Raw genomic sequence first — 8,232 nt, 5'->3', positions numbered from 1 at the left:
TTCATTGTGCTTGAGCAGAATTGAACAGTTTGAATCCTTATGCTTAAATCTTTGTTGAGTGGGGGGGATTTAAAGCTACGCTGTGAAAGTGAATGTTTGCACGCATGTGTGCATGTGTGCAGTAAATAGAGATCAAGTGAAGGTTTTGTCTCCTTTCATGTCTTTAGAGGGGCTACATGATTAGAAGAGCCTCTGTTCGTTTGCTACCTGTCCACTGAACCAGGACAGATGAGTCAGGCCAGTTCTTTTGATGTTGTGCAGTGAACTTCCCCCAAATATCTGCTCTTCTATCAGAACAGAGGAGTAACTGTTATATTTAGGGCAGACAGCCCTCTCTCCTGAAACTCTTTATTAATCCCTCTGATAATATATGGTGTAGAGAGACAGGAAAATGAGAAGGGACCATTGCCACCTCACAGATGAGTCAGTTGAGAGGACAAAGTACAGATGGTACCTTTCAGCCTCAGCAGTAAAGCTATTTAAAATTAGGGGAAATTATTTTCAAACTGATTGCGTGTCAGATTATCCAGATTTTAACACTCGCTCTTTTTAAAGTCTTCATATCCATTTATTACTTGTATTGTTTCTGTTTCGCATTTTGTTCCCATGTAATGGAACAATATGCTAGCCTCCAGCCAATTGTGACCCTTTACAGGATTAAGACCCATTACACCAGAAAGCGGCACATTTAAATTAATTTGTGCATCCTGGCTCATTTCTGAACTACTGTAGCTGGCACGCTAATGTCGAACACACTGTAAACATGTTATCATTCATTAGTCTTTCATTAGAATTCTTAGATTTTTCTATATTGTGTCATTTAGGTTTTATATACCTGTTTTTCAACAAATGATGACTGAAAGAGAAAGAAATGTTGTTAGAGCTAACTAACTTTCAAGCTTGGCTTGACCTTGGCCACTAACAGGAGGATACATTCACACGTTCACTAGACAGGTGAGATTTAAAGGAACAGTTCACCCCAATCAAATATACATATTTTTCCTCATACCTGGGGTGCTGTTTATCGATCTAAATTGTTTTGGTTTGAGTTGCCATGTGTTGGAGGTATTGGCCATAGAGATGTCTGCTTTCTCTCCAATATAATGGAACTAGATGGCACTGGACTTTTGGTGGTCAAAGTGCCAAAAAAACTACATTTGAAAAACTGAGCCACAATGTCTCTATACAGAAATTATGATATTCGAGATGAGGTAGACATCTCTACCGCCTATATCTCCACCACTCAGTAACTCACACCAAAACAGTATTGATTGATAAATAGCAGGTAAGAGGGAAAATATGTATTGTTGATTTCTGAACTTTCTCTTGAATTAAAAGTGAAGGTTGCAACACAGTTAATGAGCTGCAATAACTTCCTCTAGTTTGAATCATCAAAAGTCCCTCCCTTTCCCATCAAAAGTCAGCACTGTCGAGACGGCTTGCTATTTGTTGATGGTCAATAGCAAGTTAAGTTTGCAAAAGTTGAACTCAGTATGAGAAATTTGTGTAGATTTACCTTTGCTCCTGGAGGGAATCCACTCAAATGAAACTATTTTCATATGTTGAAAATGTACACACTCAGATGCAAATACTTCAATACATGCCTACACAGTAGCCTATACAGTATATACACACAGTTATGGAAAGTGACATACAGACTTACTAGACAAGTTAGGTATATACAGAGTGTACAAATGTATTGTTTCCACACACACATACAACAGGCACACAGATAAATCAGCACCTAACACAAACAAACACACACTTATTCAAACACATTTTTTAAAGTATACACACAGGTTTACAGTTGCACATACAACAAACATACTAGAGCTACTGTGGTTGATTCATGTTCCTTAAACATTTTGTGATAACATATTCATAAATTAAATACATAAAAAATCCAGTATTTAATTTCTCCACCTAACTAACATCTCATTATGTTTCACACAAAAAAGAGAAAGAAAATCCTGTTGTAAAGCAAACCAATACTGTCAGATCCTGACACAAAAGAGACTAAGAAGCCTCAGAAAGATTAGTTTATTCTAACATCCATGAAGGATACAAGCTTTTACCAGTTCACACATTTTAAACCAAACTCTTAAATGGACTACAGCCAAAAGCTCAAAGTGTAACATAAAATCCCTTATCCTATATACTTTCTCTTCCCCTGGCTACTGTCGGAATCTCTCTAATAAGTTCTCTTAACACAAGTTTTAAGCAGCTTTATCAATTCCCACCGGTATCACTGGGGGTACATTATAATTTGGGCTAATGCTTTCCGTAATAGCCATCTGCAGTGTGTTGTAATCATGCAGTTAATTCAAGTACGCCTAAGCTCACATGTAAAGTCAATATAATGTCAAAAATATGTTGTCATTGTTTTGCAGAACTCCCAAATTTCCCCTTTTAGGCAACAAAAACTGACTTTCTCATTGACTCATTTCCGTGTCCCTGCGTCTTGTCTTGCATTCTTAGTGATTTGGCCTTTTCGTACACATTTTGAAATACATATGTGACCCATGAACTGACAAATGCAATACAGTACAAAAACAAAAAAAACAAAAACAAAAAAAACTGGTACCTTCTATTACATCTGCAACTGATACACTTGGATAGATGACATCAAGAGGGAATATGTAGGAAAGAATTTTGCAGCGGCTCATAGTCATACCCCACTCACAAACACCAATTAAAGTCTCTAATTTTTGCATCAGTGGTGAACCAAATCACTGTGTTTTTTTTTGTTTTGTCATGGCATATAATGATGTCATTCATGTTTCCCTACTGCAGGCTGTAAAACTGACATAATTAATGGCTTTTTAGGCCTCTAGACCGTAACGGATGAACCCAACTAATATATCCTTTTTGTATCACTGTGAATTTCAAAGTTAAAGCAGTCTTATAATCAACACAAGACTGGATACAATAAAGAGAAAAAAAACGTTTGAGTCGTTAAATTATGTCTGGGCAAATACAAATGATTCACTGCTTTGTTTCACATTCTGTCGACCCCGGGAGCACTTTCCCCACCATAGATGGGCATAGTCTGTTGCTCTGGTAGTGTGTGTGTGTGTGTGTGTGTGTGTGTGTGTGTGTGTGTGTGTGTGTGTATGTGGGAATCTTTGAATGCCTCAGACATTGCAACATTATCGCTTTGTTTTTTGAAACAACACATCCACTGTACATGACACTCATTCGAAACAAACTTGCCGTTTTGTCCACCAACTGCAGTTTATCCAACTTATTTCACCAGTTGAAAAAGAAAACCACACACACATTGTTAGCCCCCACATTAGTCACTGGTGTAGTCCAAAAAATCTTTTATGCCACAGGTAACCGTTGAATACTAGGGGTATTGTCAAAATATTGTTTCATCTGAAATTGTATTGGCTTAAAATAGAGTGGTTGTACAAACAGTCTTGGTGACCTGCTCCGAGTCAGGGATACTGCATAATGCTTCCAAAACAGCAAAGAAAGAAAAACAACAAAATCTATCAACAGAGAGCAACTTTAAAAGGTTTCTGACAGTATTGGCATCGGCTCCCACTCATGAAATAAGGATCAAATTAGCAAATTGTTTAATGTTACAACAAAGGCTCACTGCTCTGTTTCCAAGACCCCACATGAGAGAAATAGCCTGTCCTCAAATGGCCTCCTAAGTCCTGTAGCACTCCTGTCAAGGCCCTGATACACCAAGCTCACCTCAAAGCTTTCCTTCAAATCACAGCGCCCATGTTGCCCTTCATTACACCTCATGACACCTCATATCACTTAGTATACTTATACTTGAACCATAAAGTGTGTAATAAAGATGGATCACAAATTATGCATATGTATTACATGATATATGTATTTATTGTTAATATTAAAACAACTTTAACTTGTCACATGGTACCCCAACCCTGCAATATTTGTGAAGATGGTGTAGCCGTGTTTTGGGGAGCAGCAAGGCGATGGGCAGATTTCTGGTCAAAAAATAGTTAAGAAGCACCAGGTATGACAGGTGAAGCTTAGGAAGGTTAGGAGCAAGGCAGGTTAGCAAATACAGCCCGCTGTGATGGGCTCAGTCTTAAAGCTAAAGTAAAGATACTGGTCTCATATGACACTAGACAACCTAAGACATCCTTTGGTATCAAAAATGAGGGATCTTAATAATGCTCCAGAATTAGGTAAATTTTGTTTTATTAAACAGAGCATGGCCTGTGTGGTTCTATCACATTGGATTTGGAATGGTTGTTAGAGACTTCATAGCTGTTCCTAAAAGGCTAATGGTCAAGAGCGTATTGGAAAGTTCGGTGGGTGTTGGTGCTGCTGGATTGGTTGTGGATAAGGAGCCCAGTTTGGAAAATGTTGTCCCCCTCCCAAAATTACCAATGTCTAGCCTGGAAACAATATGGTAAATCCTTCAGGAAGGGTGTACTAAGATTACAGCAATGGTTAATCTGCAAGAAAGTAAAGATGGACAACGTGAGCTGAAGATGTCTCTCTGCTCCAGAGAACTGTGGGAACCATGAATGGCAGGGAACATGGGAGAGCCAGGCTGTGACTGCTAAAGACAAGAGGACTAGAGCAAATAGACACACAGTAGACAGACTTACTCAGACTAGACGAAACAGCTATTAATTATATAATGCTTACTGGTATTTTCAGGAAAGTATTTTCTTTTGTCATACATCCCACTTCTATCTTTTCCAGGCCTGATTCCTGGGCCGGCTCACATGGTTTCTCACATGAACTTTTTATGCACAAAATTTTTCTCTTTCCTCTTGAGCTCATAGACTTTTTTTATTCAATGTCTGTATTTTCTTGTCCACAAATACAGTGTGTTGCGTAAAAAAAAAATTTAAAAAAGGTTTCGGCAACATTTTTTAAAATTTTATTTTAATTTAAAGCAATGATATGCAAATATTTAATTTATATATTAGTATTAGAAAAGACTAGATGGAGTTGGCTCTCATGGAATTTGTTTTGAAGTTATAATATATACTTAGGCTATAGAATTTAATAAGTAGATCTGCAGATTGTGTCCCTATCCAGCTTAGATGCACATCTGGTATTGGATGCATCTGGTGTGTTTCAACTTGTCCGACGTTGCTTCACTGCTCACATTGGATGGAAAACCACCACCATTGCCAACCATAACACTACACACATTTACAACCAACAACTCAGCCACACAGGAGGACTGCAGTGACTACGAGGCACTGGAAATGTGTCCACGTTGTCTGGCAGAGGAGTTCGTCTCTTTCTTTCTATGTCTGCCCTCTCAAACATCTGTTTTTCTACTCCGTTTTCTACTGTAAATGCCCTTCCTTTTGATGCTTTATTACTTTCATGAAATTCTTTCACACTTCTTATTTTCTCTCTTCTGCTTTGTTCAATCACTGTACACACCCATACTTTTTTAATCTATTGTTTCTTCCTCTTTTGGTCTGTAATCAGTTTCATACTCCTCCCTGTCAGGGTGACCCAAGATGATCTGAGAGCTGCTATGTTTTTATTCATCTCTCAGCTGAGACCTCTAATCACTCAATCTGCCTTGCAGTCATTATAAAAAAGATGCTCTGTGTGGATGCCTTTGTGTGTATATGTGTATGGGAGTGTACTTTTGTATGCGTGTCTTCTGTTACTCTGTATGTACATTTGTGTGTCAGACTCAGTTAATGCATCATGATAACTGCACGATCAGGTCTGGTCCTAATGGAGTTTATGAAAGTGTGTGTCTGTACTTGTACTTGCTATATAGTGAGAACCATAAAATGTATTTTAGCAATGGACAGAGGGTATTTTTGGAAAGTGAGAAAATTTTAGCTGATCCTCACTTCTTCAAAAGCTTGTTTGAGGGTTAAGGTTAAGACTTGGTTTAAGGTTGACGTTACAATTCGTGACAAGGAAATGCATTAGGTCAATGGTCCCCATAATGATATAAGTACAAGAATGTGTGTGTATGTGTGTTTGCCATCACTTCACGAGTTGGCCGTTTGCCAACAAGATAAACACTTAATTAGTCTTCTGCTACGGTTGCTAGGCAGAAGACAGATTTGAGAGTTTCCTCACATCAAAGAGAAACAGATGCTGCGCTAATTTGTCATGTTTTATCTCTTTTCTCCCTTTTAATCTACTCGTCCCCTCCCCCTTGTTCTGGATTTCTCTCTCTGTAGATCTCTATTTCTCTCCCTCTTTCTTGCCCTTTCCCCTGTTTCTCTCTGTGGCTTCATCCTTTCCTCAGTAAACAAACAAAGACAAACCGTTTCCGCAACCCAGACAGTATGTTCAGTGAAACCTAATCTGAAGAGTGATAGCTACTGTCATCAGTCATGCAAACACACCAATGTTAATGGATACATTTAAGGATTTACTTGTCATTTTTGACATATTTTCAAATTCATGGAAATAGTTCACATATTGTTGTGCTTATCTAAAGAGAGCTGCAGGGCTCTGAATGATAACAGGATGCACATGATGCTCACCACATAATCTTATATAACAAGAACTTTTTAATCTATTGTCTCTGGATCCACATTATAAGGACTTTTCATCACTGCATGACTCTGCATATGTTAATATAATGTTGCTGTTGGGTAAAAGAAAATTAAACTCTTCACTGTTGAAGTTTCCAGGGTTTTACCCGTATGAAAGCATATGCAAGCTCACGCACAGACAGTAGATGCATGCGTTACCACCCCTAATGAGCATAATTGCACTGACCTAAAATCATCACGCAACCCTCACGAGACTCCATTTTCAGATGAAACAGATACAAAAGAAAAATGAGATGACTACCAGGCAGGCAGGCAAGTGAGAGAAAAGAGTTAGAACACTTGTGGTAAAGTCAAACTTTTTGATTTTATTTTATTTTTTCTGAGGGAGAAAAGATGAGAGCATGAGACAGAACTTGGCTTTCTCCTCTCGTCACAGAGCAGGAAGTTTGCCAGACTAGCCCTCTATCCACAATCTGTATATCAGAGTCCCTTCCCTCCTCCTTCTTCTCCTCCTTTGCCCGTCTTTCACATCACTCACCTCCTCCTCCTCTCTTCCTTTTTCAGACTTCTATCTTATCCTCAGTCACTTCCTCTGCTCTCACCTCCTCTCTCTCCCTCCTCCTCCACCTCCTCTTCTCTAATTTCATCTTCCGCCTGCCCCCATCTCTCCCTCCTCCTCCTTAACAGTCTTTTAGACAAAGATGTGGAGTCAGTTAAGAAAGGCCTGCCAAATTTGCCTTGTGTTCAAGAATGTTGTTTTCCAGTGTAAAGTGTAAAAAATGGAGATTTTGATATCACTTATAAGCACTGTCATATTTTCTTAAGAGATGCAAAAAAGGCAAGATAGCATGGTTGGTTTCCATGGACAAAATCCCCATTTACTCACTATCCTTCACCACTTATTCTATTCAGTGGGATGGAGTCTATCCCAGCTGACATCAGGCAAGAGACAGGGAACACTGTGGACAGGTTGCCAGACTTTGACAGCGTTGATACATAAGCTTTGTTTCCGCCAAGCAGTCCAGTCAAGTTTAGTTTAGTTCAGTTCTGTACACAACAGAACTGATTTTTATGTTTTCATTGTGGAAAGTGGTGGATGGTAAAAAAAGAACGGTTCCCTACTATGCCCATTTTTCATCATCCCTTTCTTTAGGTATGTAGCTCACTGATCGTTACTAGATGGTGGAGCTAGAAATAATGCTGTGCAAGTCGATAGAGAACCATCACCGATGCTCAGGGGTTTAGTTGTGGTTAGTTTTGAAAGTTTTACATACATTAGTAAACAATGACTATAAATTAAGTGATGTTTTGCTGTCTTTTCATCTTCACTAGTTAGCAGTTAGCAGCTATAGACTGAGAAAAAAATATTTTTATTCTCTGTGATATTCATACTGTTAAGAGGAGATGTTTTCTTGCATGTTACTCGATTCATAAGCTGAAGATGGGAATCGATCAAGACAACTTAAATGCCAATATGATGACTTTGACTATTCTATTTGTTTTTATTGTCTCTCTTGAACAACATAACCTTTAGTAATGATATGTATATGAATTTCAACCGTATCATCTGAACTGCATATATTGTATTTCTCCATTTGACAAAAAAAAGAAATAAAAGTGTTGAGCATCGTTCCTGTGTGCTCCAGCAGCACTACACATGGACAAGGACTCAAGGACAAGGACAGTGCATAAATCTGCTATTTTTAAATATCCCAGTTAGAGACTTTCACTCCAGCCTGTTCTTTTT

The sequence above is a fragment of the Plectropomus leopardus genome, chromosome 10, assembly GCF_026936395.1.
Source record: "Plectropomus leopardus strain MGB_pleo_1.0 chromosome 10, ASM2693639v1, whole genome shotgun sequence".
Lineage (NCBI taxonomy): Eukaryota > Metazoa > Chordata > Actinopteri > Perciformes > Serranidae > Plectropomus > Plectropomus leopardus.
This window is presented reverse-complemented; position numbering follows the sequence as displayed.